Source organism: Passer domesticus, chromosome 3 (genome assembly GCF_036417665.1).
Source record: "Passer domesticus isolate bPasDom1 chromosome 3, bPasDom1.hap1, whole genome shotgun sequence".
Classification (NCBI taxonomy): domain Eukaryota; kingdom Metazoa; phylum Chordata; class Aves; order Passeriformes; family Passeridae; genus Passer; species Passer domesticus.
Genome location: NC_087476.1, coordinates 5,536,369 through 5,562,113, shown reverse-complemented (window position 1 = coordinate 5,562,113; position 25,745 = coordinate 5,536,369). Strand labels below are relative to the sequence as shown.

The following is a 25,745-nucleotide window of genomic DNA, read 5'->3' as shown; positions in this document are numbered from 1 at the left end:
ATGAGGTCGTGCTTGGCTTGAGAATGCTCCTCTTTTTGTTGGCACTTGCTGGTTTTGCTTCTTAGACTGATGTTTACAAAGAAATTCCAGTCCCTTGAGGACCACTAAATATGTATTGCTCTGCAGAGTGTCCACGGGGCATGTTTGCACCTTCAGTGTGCTTGGATCCCTTGCTCCTAAAAATGCTCAGTAGCCATGTCACCACTCTACACATTAGAGAAACTTAAACCAGAGTCAAGTTTTGTTGTAGCTAAGCAAAAGAGTTAAGTTCTTTGTTGGGAAAAAAAACCACAAAAAACCCCAAACAAACAAAACACCCCAAAATCAAAAAAACAAACAAAACAAAAAAAAAAAAAACAAACCAAAAAAGCAACCACCAGAACAACAACAACAACAACAACAACAAAAGATTTTTAAAAACCCAAACCACAAAAATCTGTAACAGAATAATATAATCCCTAAGATCCAACATTTAAAAAAAATATTGAATTTTTTACTGTTAGACATTTGGAGAATCTCTGGGACCCTTTCACAGCAGCTCTGAGGTCAGTCCAGCTGCTCCTCACCTGGAAGGTGCAGTTTTCTGAAGCACATTGAGATCTGCTTCTTTTATTCCAGTTGCAGGCAGAGATCATCAGGATGTCACTGTAACAAAACCATCACCAGCAATGCATAGGCTGCTGTCATTATCTCCATTCTGCCACTGCCAAGGTGCATTTTTCAAACTTCTCTGCCAACTTATTTCTGTGACAGCATTTTGGCCTCTCCTGACGTTTATAAGAATACAGGTAAAGTGTTGTTTCAGAGTCATTGTAGCCTGACTTTGAAATTAACCCCTTGAGATGTCTGGGTGCTCATGGGAGGTCTATTTCTGCAAAGAAAACATGAGAGTATCCTGCTCCCCCTTCCCAGGTTGGTTTTGATGTCTCTTATCTATCTTAAGCAACCAAAAAGTCAAGTGTCCAGTCTAATTACTTATCCCAGCTCCCCTTTGTCAGAAGAGAGAGATGGGGGCTGTCTATCCCCATCCCGAAGGATGAATCCGACTTTTGCCATTGTCAAGAGCCTTCTTCAAGGCTCCCTCACAACATCTGGTTTCCTACCACTGGAAATGTTATCTTTTTATAATTGCCCAATCTGAGGTATACTGGTGCATTTCCACAGAGACCACCCACAATTGCTGTGCACAGTGCTAGGGTGGGGAGAGCTTCAGTTCTTTTCTTTTACCATTTATGATATCTTGGGCTGCCATGGGGGCTTGAAAGCAGCATCTGTGTTATCCACAGAGGTCACCTTGTTGCTGCATGAGTTAACATCGTCTCTTTACAAAATGGGGGAAATCATAGAAATTCTGGGCTGGAAAGAACATCGAAATATTCCACTGCTTTGTGGCAGGGTCAGGAAATCTGGTTTATTCCTGACAGATGTCTGTATAATCTGTTCTTAAAGCCCTCCAAAGCCTTCCATGGTAAATCACTTCAAGATCTAAAGGTGAAAAATGCTATGTAAGACCTGAATATTGTTATTATTATTAAGAGTGTTGTTGTTCAGAGGACAGCTTAGCAGCACGGTCCCAGCTGGCACTTTAAAAAAGAGCCCAGAAGGAATGAGTTAGAGTGAGTTGCACCAGTCCTGGTGGAAGTGCTGAGCCAGCACTGCTGGTACTCCTGCCTGCTGCTGGATCAGTCTGAAATTAAACTCCACAGCCTTCGCCTGTGTCCAAGTACTGCCAAAGGTTACCATATTGCAGGTCTGGATTGCTCTGCTAAAGCCACTGGTGCCATTCCTGAGTGATCCTCATTGTGAAGAGAATCACAGAATCAAAATATGCTGAGGTGGAAAGGACCCACAAGGATCACAGAGTCCAACTCCTGGCTCTGCTCTGCACCATCCCCAAGAATCCCACCCTGTGCCTGGGAGCTCACTGAGGTCTGTCAGGCTTGGTGTCCATTCCCTGGGGAGCCTGTTCCAGTGCCCACCCACCCTCTGAATGAGGAACCTTTTTCTAATATCTGACCTAAACCTCCCCTGACACAACTTGAGACCAGTGCCTCAGGTCCTGTCACTGGTCACTACAGAGAAGAGATCAGTGCCTGCCTCTTCTCTTCCCCTCGTGAAGAAATTGTAGTTGCCATGAGGTGTCTCCTCCAGGCTGAACAGACCAAAGGCCTCAGCTGCTCCTCATGAACTTTCCCCTCAAGGCCCTTCACCATCTTTGTTGCCCTCCTTTGGATGTTCTCCAACAGTTTAATATCTTTTTTACATTGCAGTGCCCAAAACTGCCCCCAGGACTCAAGGTGAGGCTGCCCCAGCCCAGACCAGACCAGGACAATCCCCTCTCTTGTCTGGCTGGTGATGCTGTGCCTGATGTACCTCAGGACACGGATGTCCCTCCTGGCTGCCAGGGCACTGCTGGCTCTTATTTGGCCCCCTTTGCAGTTGCCACGTGCACCATGCAGAGAGTGCCAGGTGATTCTCCCTTAGAAACACAGCCCACGATGCTCATTTGAACTGGTGTAAGCAGGAAAGCTGCTAGTTGAGTAGATCCACTGATCCTGCACTCCAACCAGTGCTGCACCCAACAAAGGGTCCTGGAATGCAATTGTCCCCCAGCTCCCAACCAGACTGATGCTATATTTCTTTAGTTTCTGACATTTTCCAGAAAACCATACATATATTCAAGTAAAAGTCTGTCAGGAAAAGTGTCCTGGGCAGGGAATGAACTATTGGCCCTTCTTTGTCTTCTTCCTACAAAATTCCTTGTTCAACCTTATGGTTCTCCTCTTCACCAGTTGCTCCTGGTGCTACCCCAACCTAATCCAGCTTTGTTTAGACAAATAAATGAAGTAATTCTCATATACTGACACTGGCCACCATGTGGACCAAGCTTAAAGATTTTGAGCCTAAGACATTAAATTAATATATAGTCTCTGAGAATTTTCCTTTCTAGCTGGTAAATCTAACACTGCCCAAAAAGAGATTTGGGCATGGAGACCCAGGTGCAGTCCCTGGCATATGTAGTGGATACCTAATGCCTCCTAAAGTTTTCACAAGTCACAGACTGTTCCTGATGCACAGTTTGGGCCAAACGACCCTCCAATGCCCAGCTCCCCTGTCTGCTATGGGGCTGTGCACTGTCAGGAAGCTGCCTGGCTGTCGGTGTTCTTGCACAAGTTGTGCAGTAACTGGTTTAGAAGATGCACACGTACATTAAAAAATCATACACATGGCAGAATCTCTCAAACAATGACCACGTGTCTGTTACCTTCACACTTCCATAGGTGAAATCACAGTTTTTTTTAGAGCTGGTGTTACTACTCCCTAAGCATCCAGTCTGTGCCTTCCATTCTTTGGCTGGAGAGAGTTGTACCTCAGTTACCAACCTTAGAAGAGGAAAAAAATTGGAGCTCAATTCCTCCCTGTCTTAAACCTTTGTATTTTTTTGGCTGCAGATTTCTGTTCCAAGAACTTGGATTTACATAAAGACGTATCTATTTGCACATAATTTGCAAGAGTTCCTTTTAGCCTATAATTGTGCTAAATACAGTTGTGGAGGCCACAGCATACCTAAAGTATTGCCGAATGGATTTTTAAAGCAATTTTTTTCTGAAGTGTGCTAAAATGGAAAGACTGGGGAGGGGCAGGGAAGGAAAGAGAGAGAGAGAGAGACGAAAGATGGCCTTGTGGTTACAATCCTGGCCTGCAATTCAAGAAATCTGGGTTCAATTTCCAGCTCTGCCACTTACTTCCTGCGTGACCTTGGGCAAGTTGGATAATCTGAGTGTGCCTCAGTTCATGGGCAAGGTAATAATATTGCCTTTGTCTCTTTCTGCCTGGAGCATGAATGCCCCCCGTGTTTGTTTGCACAGCCCTGACACGGCTGGGACCTGGGCTTGGCACAGCCCTCTTGCTCCACTGTAATGGCAACAATCATAGCAACCGTGTTTTCTCTCAGGACTGTGTGTTGAAAGGATGGAGTGGGTGCCATAAGGGGGTTTCTTTTAGGGTCTTCAGTGGGTGCAGTCAAAAGGAAGGAGCTTCATTTCTTCTGCTGTGGGACCCTGTCATGCAGAAATCTGCTGAACATGAGAACCCAGCAGAGCCTGTTGGACACCAGTCTATTGTAACACCCCGTTGAAAGGTGTGATAGGCTTTAAGAGACAAGTGCAGTCTACAAAATCCTACAAAATAATATGGAGCTACAAAATAATACAGAGCTGTGTGTTCCAAGGGCAGCTGTGATTTCAGCCCCATCTCGTTGAGGGTCACTATTGTCCTCTCTCCACCCAAGCAGGTCTCACTGTGTCCAGAATAAAGCAGCCTGGGTGTTTTACTTCCCAGGGTAAACAAGTTAGAAACATTGGGGCCTAATATGGCTGTTAGCTTGGAATACCTTATCCAGATGTGACCAGTTAAGCTCTGTGGTGCCAAATTATGAGATTAGTGTCGTGGATTTAGATCAGTGGCTGATTAGTCTAAGAATAACTTCAGTTTCTGAGCTCCGTCTTGGTTACCTGAGTTTTTGGAATAAGTGTCAGGGATCTGGAAATAACCTTAAAATAACAAATAAAAATCTCACTTAAAGAAAACATGTGCTGTGTCCTGACAATCTGTCATCTGTCTAGCCTGTGTCGTTAGGAAAATCACTTTTCTTGTGAAGGAGAGGAAGGAGACCAGTCAAAATCCCTGTGTAAAGAAAAGGAGGTGAACGAAATTGAGTAGCTCCTGTGAGCTACTGTGGGCACGCACTGCTACTAAATGAGGCCAAGACTGTGAAAAATTTCAGCTTGGGAAGAAGACCTGATTTTTTTGGGGATTGGATTCTCAGCACCATGTGCAGAGCAAGGCAAAGTGGACAACCCAAACAAGAGTGTTTGTGACACAAAGGCCTGATGGACAGTTTTTAGCAAAATGACTTTTCATTGTGAACACGATTATGTACATTTAACCTCCCTGTTCCATCCTCTTTCTGTGGATAGATGAAAGCTGACTTTGGTCTGCTGAATGTCATTTTGGAGTCTGGTTAGAGGGTACCCACCACTCATGGAGGCCTGGGAAGATGGACAGCTTGACCTGGGCTTAAAAAAATTATTGCAGCAGCCACTTTCTACAGAGAAAGCTGTGAGAGGTTTTGGGCAGCCCCCAGACTGTCTTTTTGGCTGGTGTAAGGCTTCACTTGAGCCTCCACAAAGACATTTGACTTTACATGGACAGGGCACTGTTCATAAGATCTTTCCAAACATTTTTCAGCATTTCAATTCACAACATTTCCTTCCCCTCCAAAATGTCCTTCCAAGATTTTTTCAGACATTCAGGAAAAATATTTTTGCCTCAGTGAAAAGCTTTGAAATTTTTTTTTTTGGTTAAATATAACCTGGAACATATTGTCAATGCACATATATCCTGCTCCACTTCATTTAGAAGGGAAATCCCCATATTTTTTATTAAGTATACAAATTTCAAACCAAAATATCTGCTACTAAAATTTGCCACTATTTTGAAGAGCAGAAATACAGCATAATTTTGCAAGCTTTCAGCCTTTCCATCTTTATAGAAAAAAATTTATATCCACCAATCTTCTGGTTACTGCACAGATATAAATAGAAAATAATTTATATCCAAATAACTTTACAGTAGACTATTATGTCAAAAGTATACCTCACCCTGTTATGTATGAAAAAAAAAAGGAATTGCTTATATGAGATAAAGATGAAAAGACTTTGATAGTGCATTGAAAGTTCTTTTTTCCCCTTCAGTCCTACTTTCTTTTAACAGTCTTGTGGGGAGAGACAAAGTAAAAAATAACTCACAAAACTTTCAAGAGAGATGTGTTGGTTTTCAGCTTTCCAGCATCTTGTTAAATCTCTGTTCTAGTTTAGGGCAAATTTTGGGAGGAAATTCTCAAAATTAAGAATTAAATGCTTTCAAGGAAATTGCTTTTAGGATTATTCATGTATGTAGTTTTTGCTAATTTCCATGTCCAAACCTTCAGGATCATACCTATGTGTAATTTTTACTTATTTCGAAGTCCAAACTTTTTACAAACTCATTAAACTTTAGTTCTTTCACAGGTATGGAAAAAATATCATGCTCAGGAATTCTTCTTAATAACATTAACTTTGTAACTCACGCAGTTTTGGGACTTAGAAAGTTTCTTCACCTGAGATTTTTGTTTATTATTCCAAATTTACTGCCAGAAACTTGACACTTACTCTAGAAACGTTTGTCCAAGATGGGTTCCAGAGATTAAAGGCTGAATTTACTTGAGCAGTGTGAATTTAAGACTATGAACTACTTTTTCTGTTAAACACTTATTTGCAAGTTTAATTTATTCTCATGGACTTGATTTCCAGCAGGAGTAAATTAAAAAAGAAAAAAAAAAGAAAAAAAGAGGAGTTCATTAAGTAATACAGAAAGAAGGAAAGAAGCATGGTATAATCTTAATTTCTGTGCTAAGAGACACAAGTTTAATCTCCATCACAGTCTTGACAACAACTCTGAAATTATGTCATATTGGTATGAAAGTGTGTGAAATCCAGTGGTTGATGACAATTGTGTTTTTTAATGAGGGAGAGGGGAAAGGCAGCAGCAGTTTTGGGGTACAGGCACCATAAAAAATAGTTTTAAAGTAGAAATTTTCTTATTTAATGTTAGGTAGTTCCAAAGTAGAGGTGTGGAATTAAGCTAGCAATGCATAGGCTCTTGGGAAGTCAGTAACACTGGAAATATATTTTTAAGACAACTTTTCTAGATGCCCACTTTGAGATGAGAATCACATGTTAAAGTCAAGTCATGTAGTTAAATATGGCTGGAGTCACTGAGCTGGTTAAAAAATATTCAGATGAATTTTCCTTTCAGAAAATTGCAAAATTCTGCTATGAATGAATGATCCTTGATATAGAAAATGTGAAGGGACAGAAAATAAAAATACAGTGGGGAGATGCTTAATATAGAGATAAATGTAGGTACAGCTGTTTATAACTTAAACTCTTCAGACATAGATGAGCAGCAATTAAAATGAAAGATGAATGACAGAAGCTCAATGCTTTGATTGAGCTGATGTAATTAGAGGGCAGAAGGAAAAATGGCATTGCAGAAAAGGGATTTGCTGTGTAGAAATCCTGACATTTGATCTCCTTTTGTAAGAAGATGCCCAAGCTGTGCTGGCATAGACACCCGGTTTCCCTTTTCTGCCTAAATCCCACTTCTGCCTCCAACTTGATGGATGACTTGATTTTGGAAGTAGCAGTCTTAAAAATGTAAAAATTTTTAAAACTCTTTTCTGTATGTTTTCTGGGCCATCAGTTTTGGTCCATGTTCAAGATGGAATGACCCAAAGCAAACAAAAGTGATTTTGTTCACCTCTTTCTTCTGGTTTCACTTCACTTACAGGTACCAGCCCTGGCCAATAATGATCCTTTGTGTCCTGTATGCACACAGTCTATTATCATTATTGCTATAAAAAAATAATAAAAAAAATATATAATTCTCCCAGAGGAAGAGTATTTGTCCAACTTCCCTTCCAGCAGCTCAAAATCCTCTCCAGCCCTGGAGTAAGAAAGAATTATGTCTGGAATATTTCACTCCAGCTTTGAGAGAACAACTCTGTGTATTCCTCAGTGTGTGAGTGCTGGATGAATGGCAACAGCAGTTCAAACTGTTTATTCCTTTCTTAGCAATAATGTTTAGGTTCATGAAAGCCTTCCAAGATATATAGAATTCCTCATGCTGAGTAAGGGCTCCTTCACTTATTGCTGCTGCTACACACTATGGACCATTCTTATTATACCTCCCTCCCCATTCATACCACTATAGTTAGGGGACCTTCAATGTTGTCATTATAAGCCCCTTATTTTTCAGGGTGTATAATTCAGCTGTAAAAAATTTGCCCTGGGCTGAAACTTGGCACATGAAGGCCAGAGAGAGGATTTTTGTGCTGATTATTTTTTTAAACCAAGTTTTTAAAATAAAATAAAATAAAATAAAATCCACTCACCTACATTATGTTGTAAAGAGTGCAGGAAAAAATAGAAGTTAGTGGTTTCAGATGCTTTTTTTTCAGGCCTCTCCTGTGTAACTCAAAGCCAGCTTTGTTTTTTAAACTGAAATTTTCCAGGCTATTAGTCCATAATATGAATTTGTGCCTTTCAGGTTTCTCTTTAAACACAGGCACACACGAAAAGAAGAGCTGAGTTATTTCAATTAGGAATGGGAGCTGCTGCAATTTAGTTTATGTGCACTTTTTCACAAGGATTTTTTTTTTTTTTTTACTGCTGCACTGCATCCTTCCCCACATTGAAAAAATGTTAAGGTGGGACAGGGATGATTCCCAAGGGGTGGTTTCCCCAAGACTCAAGAAATTTAACCTGAAGAAGCTGCTGCTTTCAGGGTTAACCTTCAGGTCTCTTGGAAGCCAGTCCATTGTCTTGGCCACAGATCCTGTTCCTGAGGTGGATTGGATGATATTTGATGTAAATATGGGTTGGCAAAGCCATGAAAGTGAAGGTTTCAAGCCTGTTGACTCTTGAGGAAACTGTGGCCTGGAATTCAGACCCTGTATTAAATCACAAGTTAAAATGCACTTTTAACATGGGTGCATGGTGCATCTCTGGTTGGTTGCTGGTTACAAAACCTCAGCAGGGTGACAGACATCCTCAAAGCATGGCTGGGGCTGGATTAGCAATGGAGAAGGGCTACTCAGAGGCAAAATTGCTGCAAACAATCCATGCCTGCGCAGGGTCAATTCAGCATGTTCTTAAATGTTCAGTTTCCCCAGCACTTTTTTTTGTTCCTCAAGGAAAAGAAGGTTCCTAAAATACAGAAGTCCTGGTGACAGCTCATCTTATTTCATTAAAAGCAAAACAAAAAAGAGTTCTGGTTTTCTTTCAATTTTTAAAAAAATGCATGGGTTTCTCAAAGAAAAATGTAGACTGGTTCCTTAATTTTAATTTTAATTTCACTTTAAAATTCTATCTTTGTGGTAAGCCCTAGGCTTTAAAATGCTAATAATAAATATTTTTAGTGAAGCCTTTTGTAAAATGATCTGTATGAGGAAAAAGAAATAAAGTAAAATGGACTCCATACTCCAAGATAAAGGTTTGAAAATGATGCAGCACTCCAGGTAACCCCACTAGATTTTCTTGCAGTATGCAAAGTGTCTGTCAGGCAGTGAATGAGGGGATGCTTACCAAGGTGAGCAACTTGAGGTACTGTAAGGAGTGAGGCAAAATTGCAAACACCCCATCACTGCCAAGGCCACCACTAAAACACGTCCTTAAGCATCACATCCACTCATTCATTGAACACTTCCAGGGATGGTGGTTCCATCACTTCCCCGGGCAATGTTCCAATTCCTGACCACCCCTTCAGTAAAGAAATATTTTCTATATCTAATTTAAACCTCTCCTAGCTCAACTTGAGGCTGTTTCCTCTTGTCCTACCTCTTGTTATCCAGAAGAAAAGACCAATCCCCCCATTGCTACAGCCTTTTTTCAGGTAATTAAAATTGCCCTCTTTTTCACCAATAAAGAAAGGCAGCTCTCTCCACTATCAGTAGCTCTGAGATCAGGATGTAGGATGAACCATCACTTCTTTTTGTCACAGCTGGAGGAACTTGGGTGACCTGCCCAGAGGCAGAAAGTAGGAAATGGCAGGCATTGATAGATGTAATATCTTTTATTTCTGTGTTCATGTGTGTGTGTGTGTGTGTGTGTAGAGGGGGTGGGAAGGAATTGGTCTCTCTTGCCTTTCAACATGTTGCAATCCCCCAGCCAGGCCCTCATGGCTCCCATCAAAGCCCACAGTTCTGCATGTTACCACAAATTTTGGGTTTCCAAGCCAGACATGACTGTGAAATTCCACAGGGTGGAAGGCGGTTATCCTTCACCCTCATCTCACCTGGTGGCATGATCTGCACATGGGGGTTTCTGTTCATGCTGGGTGGCCATAGGAGCAGAAATCTGGACACACCAGCCCTGCGATTTTTCAGGGTGGAATTTTAACATTCCTGGAGTAAAAATTTGCTCACTTTTATTTCTTTTAGCCAATTAACAGTGGCTGCAGGCAGGGTATGGAGTGGGTTTTTTGGGCTTTTTTTTTTATTATTTTTTGAGGGGGGAAGTGTGTGTTTGGTTTTTTTCCCCCTGGTTAATTCCATGCTCCTTCTTGGGGCTCGTAGGCAGGGAATGCCACACACAGAGGCACGGGCTCCTCCTCACACCCCGTGCTGCAGCCACCACTCCTGCAGACAGGGAAGGCGGAATAAAGCTGCCTAGAAAGCCTGTCATCACTGCTGCTAACCAGCTGGGAGCCATCCTGCTGAGCAGGGAAAGAGCCACCCCTGGCAGGGTGGGAGCCCAGCCCCAGCTCCAGCCTGTCCTTGCGGGGAAGCAGAGCCCACAGGGAGGACCTGGAGGCCTTTCCTGGTGTGTGACGGCGCTCAGAACCCAAGCCATAACAGCAGCACTTTGAAAACAGAAAAGAAACCAAAGTGTCTAATATTGGGTCAAGCCAACGTCTATAAATCAACGTCTGTGAATTTATAAACTGTTCGTAAATTTAAGTGCTTTTTGGAGAGCTGTTTGTTATTATGTCAGGGCTGGGAAGGGGGGTGAGGGAAAGTACTTATATTCACTCACTGTCTCCTGCTCTGGACTTGCTCTTACATTGTCTGAGCAGGGAGAAGGATCAGAGCATTTTGGGCACGGGGGAAGTTAGAGGGATGCTGCCGTTGTTCCCCAGAAGCACTTGATGCAAGCTGAGCAGAAAGGATGAACCAGATTGAAACCACATTTGTGCCTTTCAAATTCCCCATCTGCCTTTTCTCTGGTTTAACCCTCCACCAGCTAAGAGAGATTTAAAACAGCCAGAGAGACTTTTGGCAGGAAGGCCTCAGCCATTACCTCCTCTTTCTGTCTCCTGGAGCCTCCAAGAGGGAGCAGAAACACAAAATCATCTCAGCAGCTCTGCAGGCCCTTTTGCCCCACTCTCAGAGAGGTGGTGACAGTGCTCTGGTTCTTCCTGTGTAAAATGATGTGGTCAAGGGGAACAAGATGCCACTGCTGTGGTTGGGAACTGATAACCAGCTTTCTAGGGGAAAAAAAAAAAAAAAAGGAAAAATGAAAATATCTTCTCAATTTCACTCCACCCCTGTCTGAAGCATCTTCCAAGGTTCCACTGTATTTGGATAACTTTTCCTCCCACCTCTATTCATTTTTGTTCCTTTCATCACCTGCTGTTTCCAAAGCCAGGATAGGGCACATAAGTGTCCTGAAAGGAGTTGTCCCAGCCTGGTGGGAAGCAGGAAGTATTGGAAGGCCTAAGAGGGTGTGAAAAATTTTGGAAGCTGTATTCACAAAATGAGACATTGTTCTGGTACAGTGCTGCTCATTCAAGTGTCTCAACACTTTGCACACATGAATGAGTTAAGCTTTATAAAACACCTGTAGGGAAATGGTATCCTCCATTTTATAGGTGATGAAATGGAAGTACTGTGGGAGCTGTGGGCAGATTTCAAACCTGAGTGCCACCAGTTAAGCTTCTGAATCCAAAACAAGGCATTGAAATAAGCATTCACAATCTATAAAGTCAAACTGACTTGAAAGGAATGGATGTGTGCTTAGCCAAATCCAGACTTCCCGTTGTGCAATTTATATTTTATAAATGTAATTAATATAATATTATATATATGTGTAATGTTTTATTATAAAATATATGCTCTAGGATGACCCTGCTTGAGCAGGGAGGTTGGACCAGGTAACCCCTGTGGTGCCTCCCAACCTCACACATTCTGTTATTCTGTAATTCTATAACCTATATTATTGATATATCGATCTGAACAGGTTGGAGAGATGGACTGAGACCAGTAGTGTGAAGTTCAGCAAGGCCAAGTGCCATGGCCTGCAGTGCTGCAGGCTGGGCCAGAGTGGCTGGAAAGTGCCCAGTGAAAAAGGACCTGGAGGTGCTGGTGACAGCATGACCCAGGTGTGCTTGGGTGGCCAAGGTGACCAGTGGCACCTGGGCTGTACCAGTGTGGCCAGCAGGGCTGGGGCAGTGACTGTCCCCTGTGCTGGGCACTGCTGAGGCCTCACCTCAAATCCAGGGTTCAGTTTTTGGCTCCTCAGTTCCAGAGGGACATTGAGGGGCTGGAGCGGGTCCAGGGAAAGGAATGGAGCTGGGGAAGGCTCTGGAGCACAGGTCTGATGAGGAGCAGCTGAAGGAGCTGGGAAAGGGGCTCAGCCTGGAGAAAAGGAGGCTCAGAGGGGACCTTCTGACTCTGCACAACTCCCTGACAGGAGGGGACAGCCAGGTGGGGGTCAGGCTCTGCTCCCAGGGAATGAGGGACAGGACACGAAGACGTAACCTCAAGTTGAACCAGAGGGTCAGGCTGGACATCAGAACGAACTTCTTCATGGAAAGGGTTGTTAACAATTAGTCCATTCAAATGGGCTGCCCAGGGGAGTGGTGGAGTCAACATCCCCAGAAATGGTCAAGAAACGACTGGACGTGGCACTCGGTGCTCTGCTCTAGTTGACACAGCAGTGTTCAGTAAAAGGCTGGACTTAATGATCTTGGAGGTCTTTTCCAACCTAAATTATTCTGTGATTCCATGATTTTACAAATCAGTGGAGACAAGAACTACCTACCAAGCACTTGAATTCTAGTATACAGGTGTGTGTTTGAAGTTTCTCTAAACCATGGGAACCTCAGTAGTGACATAAAAATCCCCTTGGAATCTTACCTTGCTTCTGAATTGTGTAGAAATACCTGGGAAGAACCATCTTCCTGGGAGCCCAGAGTTCAAGGATAGGCACAGTAGATAGCAATGTGTTTTCTGAAGACTGAGGGAAGTTAATGAAAACATTTTAAGAGCTTTAAAAAATGGGATTGGCACCATTTAAGAAACTCTGGGCAAAGATTTGTGGTTAGTTATGTATTTCACTTGAACATAACTTAAGTTGAAGATGCTCATTTCTATATTTTATGTCCTGAATTGACTTCCATGGCTTCTGAGCTACTCCAAAGCATAACAACTTTTCCTGCTCATGCATGTTGCAGGAATAACTTGTCATGGCCTGTTTGCCAGTGTTTACATTTTTTTATGTTATAATGACTGTGTGATCTGGTGAATTTGATTTTTTTCATTTCTGCAGCACACATTGTCAGCCTCTCTTAGAAAATTATCTTTCTCCATGTGAAGGGCAAATCCATTTCAAGGTTTTAAATATTTTACTGGGCCGGCTCTAATAATTTTGGACATTTGAGGGTTTGAAGTGCCCTCAAAAGAGCCTGTGCTTACTCATAGGGAGGTTTGTGAGCATCTAGAGGCAGCTCATCATAGGGAAGAGGTAATTTGTGAAGTACACCTACTTTCATCTGCCTGCAGTACTCTCACTGGTGAGTTGCTGATCCATTATATACATATAATCACAGAATTCTAGAATCTGTAAGACTGGAAAGACGTCCAGTATCACCAAGTCCAACTGTTAACTAACTCAGCACTGCCAATATATACTAATTGTATACTAAATGTATCAGCACTGACAGCCCTGCCCTGGATCACAACTCCCAGCCCTGTCACAGGACGCAGGGCACCCTCTCTGAGCAGTGCCAGCCATCCTAGCCCTGCAGTTCTGGGTTACCCAGTGGCTTTTCTCTGGGAAGAAGAAAAAGTTGTTCACAGAGGAATAATCTCTTCTGCTTTCAGAAGCAGTTAAAGTGGGGACGACCATGACTGTAGAGATTGTTGTGTAGAGCCTGTCTTTGTAAAGCTGGGAAGACAGCAGGTAAGGGATCCACACATTCAGAGGTCTGTGATGAAATGCTATTTTTGGGGACCCACCCAGTGTTGGGGACCTACCCAGAATTCTGCCTTTCTGATGTCAAATGGAGTCCAGATGAGATGGGAGGTGGTGGTTTGCTCAGTTGGAGCACACTGCTTGCAGATTTGGATATTTGGGGCTGTTTTACCAGAGCTGTATCTTGTCTTAACCAGAAGATGCAGAACATTATTATTATTTAAATTAAAGAAAAGGGATAAGTTCTGATATTGTGGAGTCACTGGGGCCATCTCTTCATCTGTTTAAAGATGCAGGAGAAAACCACTGCTTGGATACCATCTAACAAAAGACTGGCTGGTGCAGAGGAAAGGCAGAGCTGCAGCCCTGATGGCTGCAATTTGACCTTCATGGTAGACTCAGAACAGACTTTGCTGCTGACTTAACTAGCAGCACATGACAGAGCATGAATTTTCATAGAAGAGACACTCAGAAACTGAGTAGGAAGTGGCTCAAAGCGAAGTCAGGGAGACAGCTATTTGCAGGGATTTCCTCCTGACAGCATCGCCTAGTGAACCCAGCCAAAGGACTTCACATGAGCAAAAAAAATGTGCCCAAGCCCTGCCTGCACAGAGCAGTTCTGTGCAGCCCCATTTGCTAGGCACACTTGGTCCCAGCTTCTGCTGGAATAAAAGGTGAGTCAAAGGAAAATGGTGTCCAGAAGTTCAGAGCAACCCAGACAGCCCTAACCACATGACAGGCCCAGAGGGAAGTCTGAAACCACCCACACAACAGCTTGCACAGCTTGCCAAAAAGTCAGATCCTTCGGCTGGGGGAAAAATAGCTTGCATCTGGATTCTGTGTTTGAAGCCTGTGGTAGAGGAAGAAGAGAATGAGGAGGAGGAGTGGGAAATGTGTTCTGCACAGGCCAGATTGCAGTTTGATTTGAAGCATAAAAGGAAGGAGTTTATTATTCTGATACTAATAAGTCATTTCTCCCTATAAGCGTAAAACAACCTTCTACGAGTGGCAGTTCAGCCAAAAGCAGAATTAGGGCCATTCCCACCATGGTTTCAGTCCAGCCTGCCTTTGTTTATTTTAAAAATAAAACACAGCTCTGTGTTTATTTCAATGGGGAGAGAATAGAAGGAGAAGTTCATCAGCTTCTAATCATGTGGGCTAAAAGCAAATCCTTGGCAGCTGGACCCATCATAAAGGGGTTGGATGTAAAACAAGCTGGTGTGCTCAGGTTAATGGTCAGGTACCTGTCAAATAATCTGGTCTTGAATTTTGGGCCAGCGTGTCAAAGTGGGTCTTGTTTGTGGCACCAATATAATGCATGATCCTAACTAAATCATGACTCATTCTTTTGGGTTTTGAGTTTTTTTCTATATAGTTGAGAGATGGTGAAGCTTGTCTTGGAAAATCCTTGAGGATGAGGTATCCACATTGCTGGCTGTAGCTGCACTTTGGCCACATGGACTGCATATGGACTAGAAAATAGAGTGGCATCAAGACTTGGCCTAAGCACTAGACTTGGTTGGCTGTGCCATTAAAGTGTTGAAATTGCCTCTGGCAGACTTTTTGGCCTAGAAGAAAAATACTATCAGCAATTTTCAGACATGGTTAAGGAGTTAGCCCAGGCCAGGGACTACTCCCCATGGGCATTTTGGATGCCCATGCTCATTCAGACTGGAGAAGGCTCCAGGGAAACCTTATTTTGTCTCCTTTCAGTACTTAAAGGGAGCTTATAAAAAAGTGTGAAAGAGACTTTTTTACACAGGCAGGTAGTGATAGGACACGAGGGAACAGTTTTAAACAAAAAGACAAGACTTAGATTAGATATTAGGAAGAAATTCTTGACTGTGAGGGTGATGAGGCCCTGGCACAGCTTGCCCAGAGAAGCTGTGGCTGCCCCATCCCTGGGTTGTATGGGGCTTGGAGCAATCCAGGATAGTGGAAAGTGTTTCTTCCCATGCCAGGGAGTGAACAAGATGATCTTAAGGTCCCTCCTAACCAAACCCATCCTGAGATTCTCTGATTCTATGACTTAGCAGTTGAGACTTGAAGCAAAAGTATATCCCCACTGTCTCAGCTGGTTTCAATGGTAGGTTTAGTTATTAGAAATAATGTAGCCAAAATGTCCACAGACTGGTTAAAAAGAGGCAACATGGGCCATTTGGTGGTGGGATGAGCTGGGGGGTGCCTGACTTTAGGGCCACTAGGTCTAGAGGACATGAGGAGAAGGCTTAGGCCTCTGTTGGCTTAGGAGGCTGCACCAGTAACTTTATACTAAAAATTGACCTATGCTGGTGGCATTTCACGCAACAGCAATGTGACATGTAGGCTGGTACACATGTAGGCTTGGTGGCATAGCCAGAGCCTGTGGGGATGCAAGACAAAATGTCATTTCTCACCCTTTTCCTGGTACCTGTCTCATGCTCACACAGCACAAACCAGAGCAGGGCTGTGGGAGGAAGATGCATGGTAGAGCAGAGGATGAGGCATTCTGCCTGTGGCTTCATCATCAGCTCCCTCTGACCTCAGGCAAATTACTTAACCTCATTGCTTCCATTTCCCTTGCTGCCACATGGGTCTAATAATACCATCACAGGATGGTTGTGAGCATTAATTAGCATATGTAGAGCACTTTGAAGATAAAAAGCTTTTAATGACTGCTGGGGATTATTAACACTGTTCACGTTCAGTAAGTGTTATTAAAAAGAAACCAAATTTGAATGCTCTGCACTGAACCTCATCAGTTCCTGGGGTTTGAATACTGGTGGAAGGACACGATGTAATTCCTCAGTAAATTGCCCACGGGCTGAATTTATCGCTGGAAACCACAATCCTGAGAGCTGGCCAGAGGAGCCTAGCGGCATCTGCTGTGACTCACTGCACCTTCCCAAGAGGGAAAAGAGGCAGGGGCATGGCTGCAACTGGGTGGCACATGCTTCTGAGCACTCCTGAGCTCATTGAGGAGATTGGGGATTATCTGTGGGTTGGTTAAAGTAGAAGCATCTGCTCCTGTTGGAGACAGCTGAGATGCACTCAGTGCTGCCTGACTGAGGTGTAGGAACTCATTTGAGGTTGTGCAGATGAGGATGGTGTGCTGTGGGCAAGTTTCCTAGAGTGGTATAGGATGAGTGAAAGCCTTTGAGAGGCCAAGGGAAAAAAAATAAAACAGGCAGAGGGATTTCATATAAATATGTGGTAAAATACTGAAACACAGACAAACATATGTTAATCGAATGGGCAAGAAAAAAGAAATAATCAGTTCAATCTTCCTACGCTTGCCTTTACAGATGAAATGGAATATCTGAAAGGCTGTCTTTTGCTTTTGATCTCTTGCTTTTACTTGGAAATGCTGCTGTGCATGAGGACTGATGTTTGTGCTGTAAGGGCTGGTGCTGGAGAACGTGCAGGTCTGAGCACTGTGGATTTGCAGTGTGATTGCAATGCACAACTCAGTTCTGCCTCAGTTTCCTCCCCCACCTGATGAATTTACAACACATGTCAGCTTTGCACTGCCCTTGACTTTCTGGTGTGTCCAAGTGCTTCCATGTAGCCTGTGGGTAATGCCAAAAATAGCTTCTCTCTTCTACATGCTTAATTACTGAGGACAAGATGTTGGCATTCTGTAGTGACTCAAGGTAGAACCAGGATTTAATTCCATTAAACTTAGCCATTCCATTAAACTTAACCAGCTTTCCATGCAGGTTATTAGTGAGAATGATTTGCTGGCTGGTTGTTTGTTATGGCTTTTCTCAATTTGAGGTGCAATTGAAATAATATGATTACTACTACTACTATTATAATTACCATTATCTGTATTATGATTTATATTATTACTGCAAGCACTGATATTAATATTACTTTGGCCATGAGAACTCTTTGTTTCTTCTAACAAACCATTTTCTTTATCACAAAAGAGAGACATAGCAGTTCTTGCATGTGGATTTTTGCAGATCTATTTCATTAAATTTATTCATTTATTCATTTTACACAGGTGAATTAATTTCCCTTTACAGAACAATAACAAATAATTCTAATCATTACAGTGATTTTTTTCCACATCCCTTGGTTTTTACACTGTATCTCATGGCTTTTCTTGTGGCTCTACAAGGAAGATTGGCATTAACATCTGCATCACAGAGATGTTGATGCATGGGACAGAGCCCATCACCAGTGTCCAACATCAATGCACAAGTAAGTCCCACTGCTTCCATTTGCCATAAACCAAATTAAACAGATTCTCTGCCTCTGCAGGGTTCACAGACCCAGAAAGCAGGGGAGTGTCCCACTCCATTTTGTTACACTTGGAGAATACTCACAGATAACCTAGCAAGAGCCACCACTTGGAAAACCACACCACAGTTTACTAAATAATTCAAGATTCCATGAGCCAGCACTGCTGCCATGGGCAGCAGATGTACAAACATCCCTCAAACTGAAAATTCTCCCAGAAATCTGCCCTTATTAAGAAAAAATGAGAAACCTGACCTCACTTAAAATATCAGAAGAGCAGATAGGAGACATTCTAGAGTCAGTCTTGAAATTCAGGTGGTTTTTTCAGCTTTAAAGTGAAAATGGCACAGGATGGCTGTTGTGATGTTGTGCGGAATGTTAGTATGATCCTTCTGGAAGGCATTTTTGAAAATCTGTGGACAAACACAAACATTTTAATGGACAGGTCTTTTAATTCCATTTGATTTCCCAAATGGCTTTTTTTCCTTGGCCCAGCTTCATCCCACCCCTCTGGAACAGCCTTTTTTTCCACCTCAGACCCAAACAGCTCCTTGAAAGTATTTATTTTTCTTCACTGGTGATGCAGGAAACCTTGGCATTGTACCACCAACAAAGATTTGTTAGTTGAATGCCAACTGTGTTGTGGGATTCCACTGAAGCCAGTAGTTCCACATTTGTGGAAAATGGATTTAAGACCTGTTGGGTTGTCATCAAGGGCTTCTTTTTTTCTTCCTTGGCTCTCAATGTGGTGGGAGCTTCTTGAACAAGATAGTGTCAAAATGCCCTTACAGCCTGTGGATGTCATGCCTACAGGAGTACAGCTCCTGATGGACATTAAATATCATGGCAAGTTTATTCCTACCCCTGGGGCACCGAAAAATGAAGGCTCCTCTGCCAGCTGCTCTCATCTGCTTTCATGGTGGGTCAAGAGTGAGAATTCTCAGCTATTTTGAGTACAGTCCTTTGGAGAAAAGGCTTGGAAAATCTGGTGGTCTGAGTGGTGCCTCCCCCTGTGCATCTGCTTTGCTTGTCTGAATCCTCACAGGGATGTGAAGAGGGGTGCAAGACTGGGGCTGGAGCTCTCAACAAGGGACATGGAATCATGGAATGGTTTAGGTGCAAAGTGACCTTCACAATCATCCTGTTCTAACCCCCACCGTGGGCAGGGACACCTTACACTAAACCAGGCTGCTGCAAACCCCATCCAACCTTGTCTTGAACACTTCCAGGGATGGAGCGTCCACAAGTTCTCTGGCGTGTCCCAGTGCCTCACCAGAGATGCTGCTTCTTCTTCTGCAGTGAGCCCAAGGTCACATAATATCTGAAGCCCACTCTTCTTTTCAGCAGCAACCAAGGTGGTTTCTGCCACCCTCAAAGTCTGTGGCACTACCTCTGTTGGAGCTCAGATGTGTCTTTTTTCATCCTTTTGGTAATTCTTATCCTCTCTCCCATCCCACCTGAGGGTGGCTTTTGAAAAGTTCCTGTCTCTGAAGCTTGTTGCTTTCCCATGAGAAGGAACAGTATTATACCAAGAGTTGCTGTTTTCAGCAGGTGAGTTGCAGAATGGAAGCAAGCTGCCAGAGGTGATGGAGGGAGGCTGGTGTTAAACTGAACAGGTTTGATTCTGAACTCGCACTGCTTTTGCACTGCTCTAAGACAGCTTGAATGGAGTGTTTTTCTTGATTCATAATGATGTCAGTGAGAAGAGAAACCGAACAGACTCTAATTTAATCCCAGGCTTTGGCAAGGACCTCCATCTCCCTTTAATGAGTGGAGGTTCTTTTCATTAGGCTCCCAAAGACCCCAGTGCTGGGTGCCAGTACAAAACCCGAGATAGGCAGACGTTTATGTAATGGCAGCAGGCAGAGTGTCTTAGAGAAATGGAAAAGGCATTTTAATCGTGGTATTAGGTTAGATTCCACAAGACAGTATGGAAGGCATCAAGATGCAAATGCCATAACAATCTGGACTGTGTTACCACTGCATTGATCTAATATTGTGATGTAGTAATAGTAATTTCAGGGATATCTTGCAAAAATGCACTCTGAGTTACAATGGAAAAAAAATAGGGGGGAGGAGAGGAGGAAGAAAGGAAAAGTTAAAGCCTGTGCAGCTGCTAACAGCAGAGCAGCCTTGTGTCAGAACTCTGAGCTCCAATCTGTGCTGTTAATCAAGAGCAGTGTCCAAGGTTTCCTTGGAGAAACCAGGGCTGTAAAAAATAAGAGCTGAGTTGCCCTCTCTAGTTACTCATTGATACACAAATCAAATGATTGTCCATTAATAAGGCATCTCTGGGCCCAGCAGCCTGACTAAAAACAAACATATGTTGCTCTCCATGGAATGGTGGAGAAACTTGGTTTAGGAAGAGACAGGCATAGCCAAAGGAAGGCCCCCACTCCCAATCCACTTCTGAGCAGCAGGAAACTTGGTGATTGCAGAGGGGTTAATGAAAGACACAGTCTGCACTGAGCTCTCATCTCAGGGGTGTATCAGCAGCAATGATCTACAGAGAGGTAGAAACATTTCACCAGCACCAGGCCTGATACTGCCAACAGCGCTGTGGAATAAGCCTGTGGAAGGAAGGGTTGTACCCACACTTGGAGCCTGTATCCACGATAAACCTCATCTCTGAATACATTATGCCACATTGCTCTGTAGAGTCAGTACCACGCACCATAGAAATGCAGAATGGTTTGGGCTGGAAGGGACCTTAAGAGAAGTATGAGAAGTATAAAAGCAACTTGAGTTTTGCTTACCCATTGATCCCATTTGCCCTGGTAGCAGAGGACATGGTGTAATTTCGGGGAGCAACTGTTCCTGAAAGTGCCTGATACCGTGGTTGCAAGGGCAGCTGGGAGCAATGCAGTGTGCACAGAGGTGGCACGGCAGGTTCATTTGGCTCTACAGGTGGCCAGGAAGGTTCCCTGAAGTAGTGGAGTACCCAGAGCTGGATAACATGGTCTTGGGACATCTCTTGAGCTGCTCTGGTGCAGACACACTTGAAAAGAATGAAGAGCTTGTAAAAGAAAAAGCTGCTGATGTCATAGGCAGGGAGTTGGTTGGAATGTTACAGGAGCCTTGCTTGGATCCACAGCTGAAGTAGACACAAGATGGTGAAGTGACAGGATCATAGAATCACAGAATCATTCAGGTTGGAAAACTCCCTCAGCTGGTCCTCATCAGACCTGTGCTCCTGACTCTTCTCCAGCTCTGCTCCCTTCTCTGGACACCCTCCAGCCTTCAATGTCCTTCCTGAACTGAGGGGCCCAGAACGGCACACAACATTTGAGGTGTGGCCTCACCAGTGCCCAGCACAGAGGGACAATCACTGCTCTGGCCCTCTTGGCCACACTAATGCTGGTACAGGCCAGGTGCCACTGGCCTTCCTGGCCACCTGGGCACACCATTTTCATTATGGTAGGATCCTTGGATTGATTCTCCTGGTCTTCACTGACTGATGATATCCAGAATGGCCACAAGTCATTTTCCTTCTGATCTAGAGGGCTAATAGAATGTTAGGTATACATGGCAAATTATTCACACCCTTTATATCAGAGCTGGCACGATCCAGAGTGGGGGAAAAAGGGCCTTGAACTTCACAACATCCATTGTCTTTTGTTTTATTTTTCATATCTGTCATGCTTTTATATCCTTATTACTGTGCAGACCAAGAAGAAGGGGTGAGTTAAATTTTTTAGGAAGATAAGATTCTTTGATTCCCTTTCAATTTCCACAGAAGAAATAGGCATGCACCCATTAGTGAAATGCAGAGGTGTTCTTTAAGACAACAGAACTGATTGTTTAGGAAAAGAAATAGGGGTTAGGAACATAAGAAGGAGAGATATGAAATGATAGTCTGTAAGACACATAGTTTGACTTTTAAGAAGTTACTTAAATGAAAAGTTAAACTCTGCCTAAAAACACTAAATAAAATTTGGTTCCTTATCAACCTTGAAGACCAAAGCTTGGCTTTATTCCATTTTTTATTTTGTCCATTTTTATTTAAGATTTGAGCCTCCACTCAGTGAAAGTGTTAAACCAGCCTTACCCTCTGCTGTATTATAAAGAAAATGGTAAAGCAAACTGGATTTTATAGGTAATACTCACAATAAAATGTACAAAAGATGGTAGATACAATTTTATATCACATGTTTAGAAAACATAAAGATGGTGAAAATTATAACAATGGGGTTTTTTTACCTCCTTAATTTTAAATTGTCCAAAAGAACATGTTTGAAATAGCTGAAAAGTAGGAAGTTTCTCACTCTTTGCACCCTGCAAGCTCTGAAGCGATGTTGCCACCTTGTGGAACAGGAAAGAACTTTGTTCCTTTACGGGGAAAAAAATTACCAGCTTTGCCTCCTTCCACTTTCTGAAAAATCAGAAAGATCAGTCCTGTGCCTTAGGAGGAAAGGGGCCGATGGGCTGAGGATGTGCTGGGAAGGAGCTGGATTTGGAGAGTCCACACCTCCACTGCTCATTCTCAGAAATAAATATATTGTCTTTAATTTTCTTCTTTTTATTTCCCATTGCCTGCACTCAATGATTTTTTTCTTTCTTGAGGACTGGTCATTGCCTACTGTCTTGCAAGCAAAACTTGTAATTTTCCTAAAGTTCCATGGATTATCATCCTGTAAGAAGGAAAAAGAAATATCCCCTGGCTTTTATGCTCTGTGGTCCTGAGTCCTTGCACAAGAAAAGCTCCCACTGACTTAGGGCAGACTTTTGTCTGGTTTCTGAAGCCACACTGCTCTGTGAGATTCATAAAGGAAACTTTCAAAACCTGTGGGTACATGCCCAGCTTGTGTGGGCCAGCGCTTTGGAGAACACACATCACTTTTATGCTCAGGAAATCAAAACTGGGCACAGGGAAACGATCACTTTAGCTTTCAAAAAGAGCGAGTGCCTGACCTGGAATTCGCAGTATTTCATTTCAGTGTGGAACAACATGATGGAGAGATTTGGCTGTGTTTGGCAGGAGGATGCAAACCAGTATCACCACGGGCAGCTGCTCCATCATGGATGCTCTCTCTGGCTGAAGAGCAAAATCCAGATTCCTCACATCTTTACCCTCTTTCTTTCTTTTATGGCATCCAGGGCTGACCTGCGGAGTGGGGAATTTAAGGGAGGTTCTCCGAAAATGTTCATGCACGGAGGGGTTATTCTACTTTTTCTATTAAATTTTAGCTTTCCTGAGATACTCTGTCTCTCCAGGGAAATGGGGCATTAGGTTTTGTATCTACCAGTGGGCTCTAAACACCCAGAAATTATTACTATCAGGAATTCCAAAACCTTTTTTTTAATAACAATTTTTTTTCTCTGACATAATGGGAATTTTAATTTGAAGCCTCTTTTAATTTAAAAATGGGAATTTGAGTGTTCAACATATGCCCAGATGCTAGGATCTACCTGCATTTCATTTTTTCTTTTTTCTTCTATCTTCTCCTGCCCTTGCTACTTTTTTGCAGTGGCAAAACAAGGTAAAATAGAATACAAAATAAAATATTAAAATAAGACATATTAAAAATAAAATTAAGCAAAATAAATTAAACCAAAACCCAAAATTATTAGAGGGATACAAAATGTTGAGAGGGAAAAAAAGGAAATATCAAAAAAAAGCATGTCTTAACTCCAGTAGTTTTAACTCCACCCCTAAAATAAAATGAAAAATGGTCAAGACTTTTTTTTTAAATGAAAACTCAGCACTGTTTCTGTTTCTGGTCAGCACTATTTATAAGTGATCACCGCTGAATCGTTCAGCCTCTGGCAACGCCGGCATCTGACCAGCGGTGGGTAAACAGCAGCTCCCGCCATACAATGTGAGTCACAAACTTCCATTTACAAAATATGTTTACCCCACTATGTGCTTGGGCATGAATGCTACCTTCTTTTTTGTCTACAGGTCTGGATTTCCCCTCCAAAGGGTCCTGGAGAGCCCCAGGAGCTCCAGCGCTTCCCGCGTACGTGCATGTGCGCACACACACACACAAACGTGGACACAGAGCCTCCCACCTTCCCACTGGGATGTGGGTTAGCAAGTTATAAATCCAAACCCAGCCCAGGAAAGGAGGTCTGGGCAGCATGGCAGTCCTGCTTCGTGCTGCCTACGGCTCCAAGACTTTGGCATTAAAGGAGCAAGGGGCAATTGGTGGTTTGGGTTTATTCTTTTTAAAAAAACCCAATTAAATTGTTGAACACTGAGGTCTGGGTCACTCCAAAAAGTTAAAGGCTGATCCAGCTGATAAAAATACAATGTCCTGATAAGCTCCTCTTTGGTGGCATTCAGGGGTGTTGGGGTCTGAAACTGAAGGTTTTCTGCCAATTCCCACTCCTCTTCACCCAGCACAGCCCCAAAATCCTCATTCCCACCTGACACATTGCCAAATCTCTGGGTTACTCCCATCCTAGCAAGCAACCAGGATGGGAACTCCAAATGCGCCCCCTCCCTGGCCCCCATATATTTGCCACCCTGAGCCACCTTGAAGTGCCATGGATATTTCCAACAGAATTGAAGCCAGGCTCCTGTCCACACCAATCCAGCACTGGAATAAACACATCCCTTGAAAGGAGTCAGATTTGTCTAGAAAGGGTAATAAAAGAAGCAACCTTCAAGGCTACATAACTTTTATGTGTCCCTCTCTTTTAGATCACAGGAAAACAAATTTATCTCCAGAGCCCCCACTGAAAGAAATGGATTCACAGAAATTTTGACCTGGAGTGTAGTTTAATAGTAATAATAATTTCTTGTAAGGTCATATTTTACCTGGAATCAAGTCAATGTCTATAAAAATGCTATAATGAATTGACAAAATGATTCCTGTAATTTTTTTCTGCTGTTTTTCTTCTACAAAGCAATTTTGGTTAGCAAAGAGAGATGCAAGTCCTGGCAACTCAAGTGCCGAAGCATTGAAAGGCACAGTAGGGAATTTCATGGTCAGTGACATACTTTTATTTTAAAATCATGCTGGAGAACTGAGAAAAACACGGGGACAAAGTTTGCAGATCAGTGTAGAAAAAGGCTTGTGAGCAGCTAAGGGAGCCTGAAAGCTGAACTTGTGCCTTGAGCCATTAATTCTCCAACAGGTGCAATAGGGTGCAAAGGGGTGACCAGTTTTACCACTCCCAGTCTCTGGTGCTACTGGGACCTGCGTAAAATTCCCCCAAAAATTGTGTGTCAGTAACCTGCAGTTTGAGCAGTGATTCTGCAGGTTTTAAGTTTTCCTTTTCTCCCTCCCACCCCAGCCCCATCGTTCCCCTATAAGCACAACAACGCTTTTCTGAAAAAAGGACTGAAAATGCCAGAGTTTGGACTATCAGATTTTTCCTTTGGACCAGTGAAGTGTAAGGAAGAAAAAGAAAACACCACTTACCAGACAGGAAAAATTTAAATCATCAAAATGAAATAAAACAGAAGCTGGGGAAAGCTGTTTTTAATGAAGACCATTACAGAGAGAGGTGGTGTTTTCCTTCCCTCTGTGTTTGTGTGTGTGCAAACCGTTTTCTATCCAGTCACAATCAGGGAGCTGAAAAATCTGTCTTTAATTGCAGATGTTGTAAAAATAATCACATAGGAGACTAAACTAGCATTAAAAATGTGAATTCTTGACTTGTTGCCTTGGCGTGGAACATCTTTCTATTGAACTGCTTATAAAGCAGTAAACTATGAGTCAAAATTTCTTCAAGAAGATGCCTTTTCTTGTTATGGTTATTTTACTTCAGAGG

General features: G+C 42.9%; 3 long non-coding RNA genes across 5 annotated transcripts; 1 reads left to right on the top strand and 2 right to left on the bottom strand.

The window, feature by feature from the left end:
- Positions 1-367: 367 nt before the first annotated feature.
- Positions 368-21,262, bottom strand: LOC135295874 (uncharacterized). 3 transcript variants are annotated; one of them, XR_010357936.1, is made up of 5 exons: positions 20,780-21,262; positions 12,740-12,839; positions 10,902-11,088; positions 3,266-3,383; positions 368-645 (listed from the first exon to the last, which is right to left on the bottom strand). It is a non-coding gene; the product is annotated as an uncharacterized LOC135295874 (long non-coding RNA). The 3 variants fall into 3 exon arrangements; XR_010357934.1 differs by lacking the exon at positions 12,740-12,839 and having other exon boundaries at positions 20,780-21,257; XR_010357935.1 differs by lacking the exons at positions 3,266-3,383; positions 12,740-12,839 and having other exon boundaries at positions 20,780-21,254.
- On the bottom strand, positions 18,314-20,660 carry LOC135295875 (uncharacterized). The gene is made up of 2 exons (XR_010357937.1): positions 18,886-20,660; positions 18,314-18,436 (listed from the first exon to the last, which is right to left on the bottom strand). It is a non-coding gene; the product is annotated as an uncharacterized LOC135295875 (long non-coding RNA).
- Positions 20,862-25,222, top strand: LOC135295873 (uncharacterized). Its single transcript, XR_010357933.1, has 4 exons — positions 20,862-21,174; positions 23,749-23,842; positions 23,926-23,983; positions 24,670-25,222. It is a non-coding gene; the product is annotated as an uncharacterized LOC135295873 (long non-coding RNA).
- Positions 25,223-25,745: the final 523 nt, after the last annotated feature.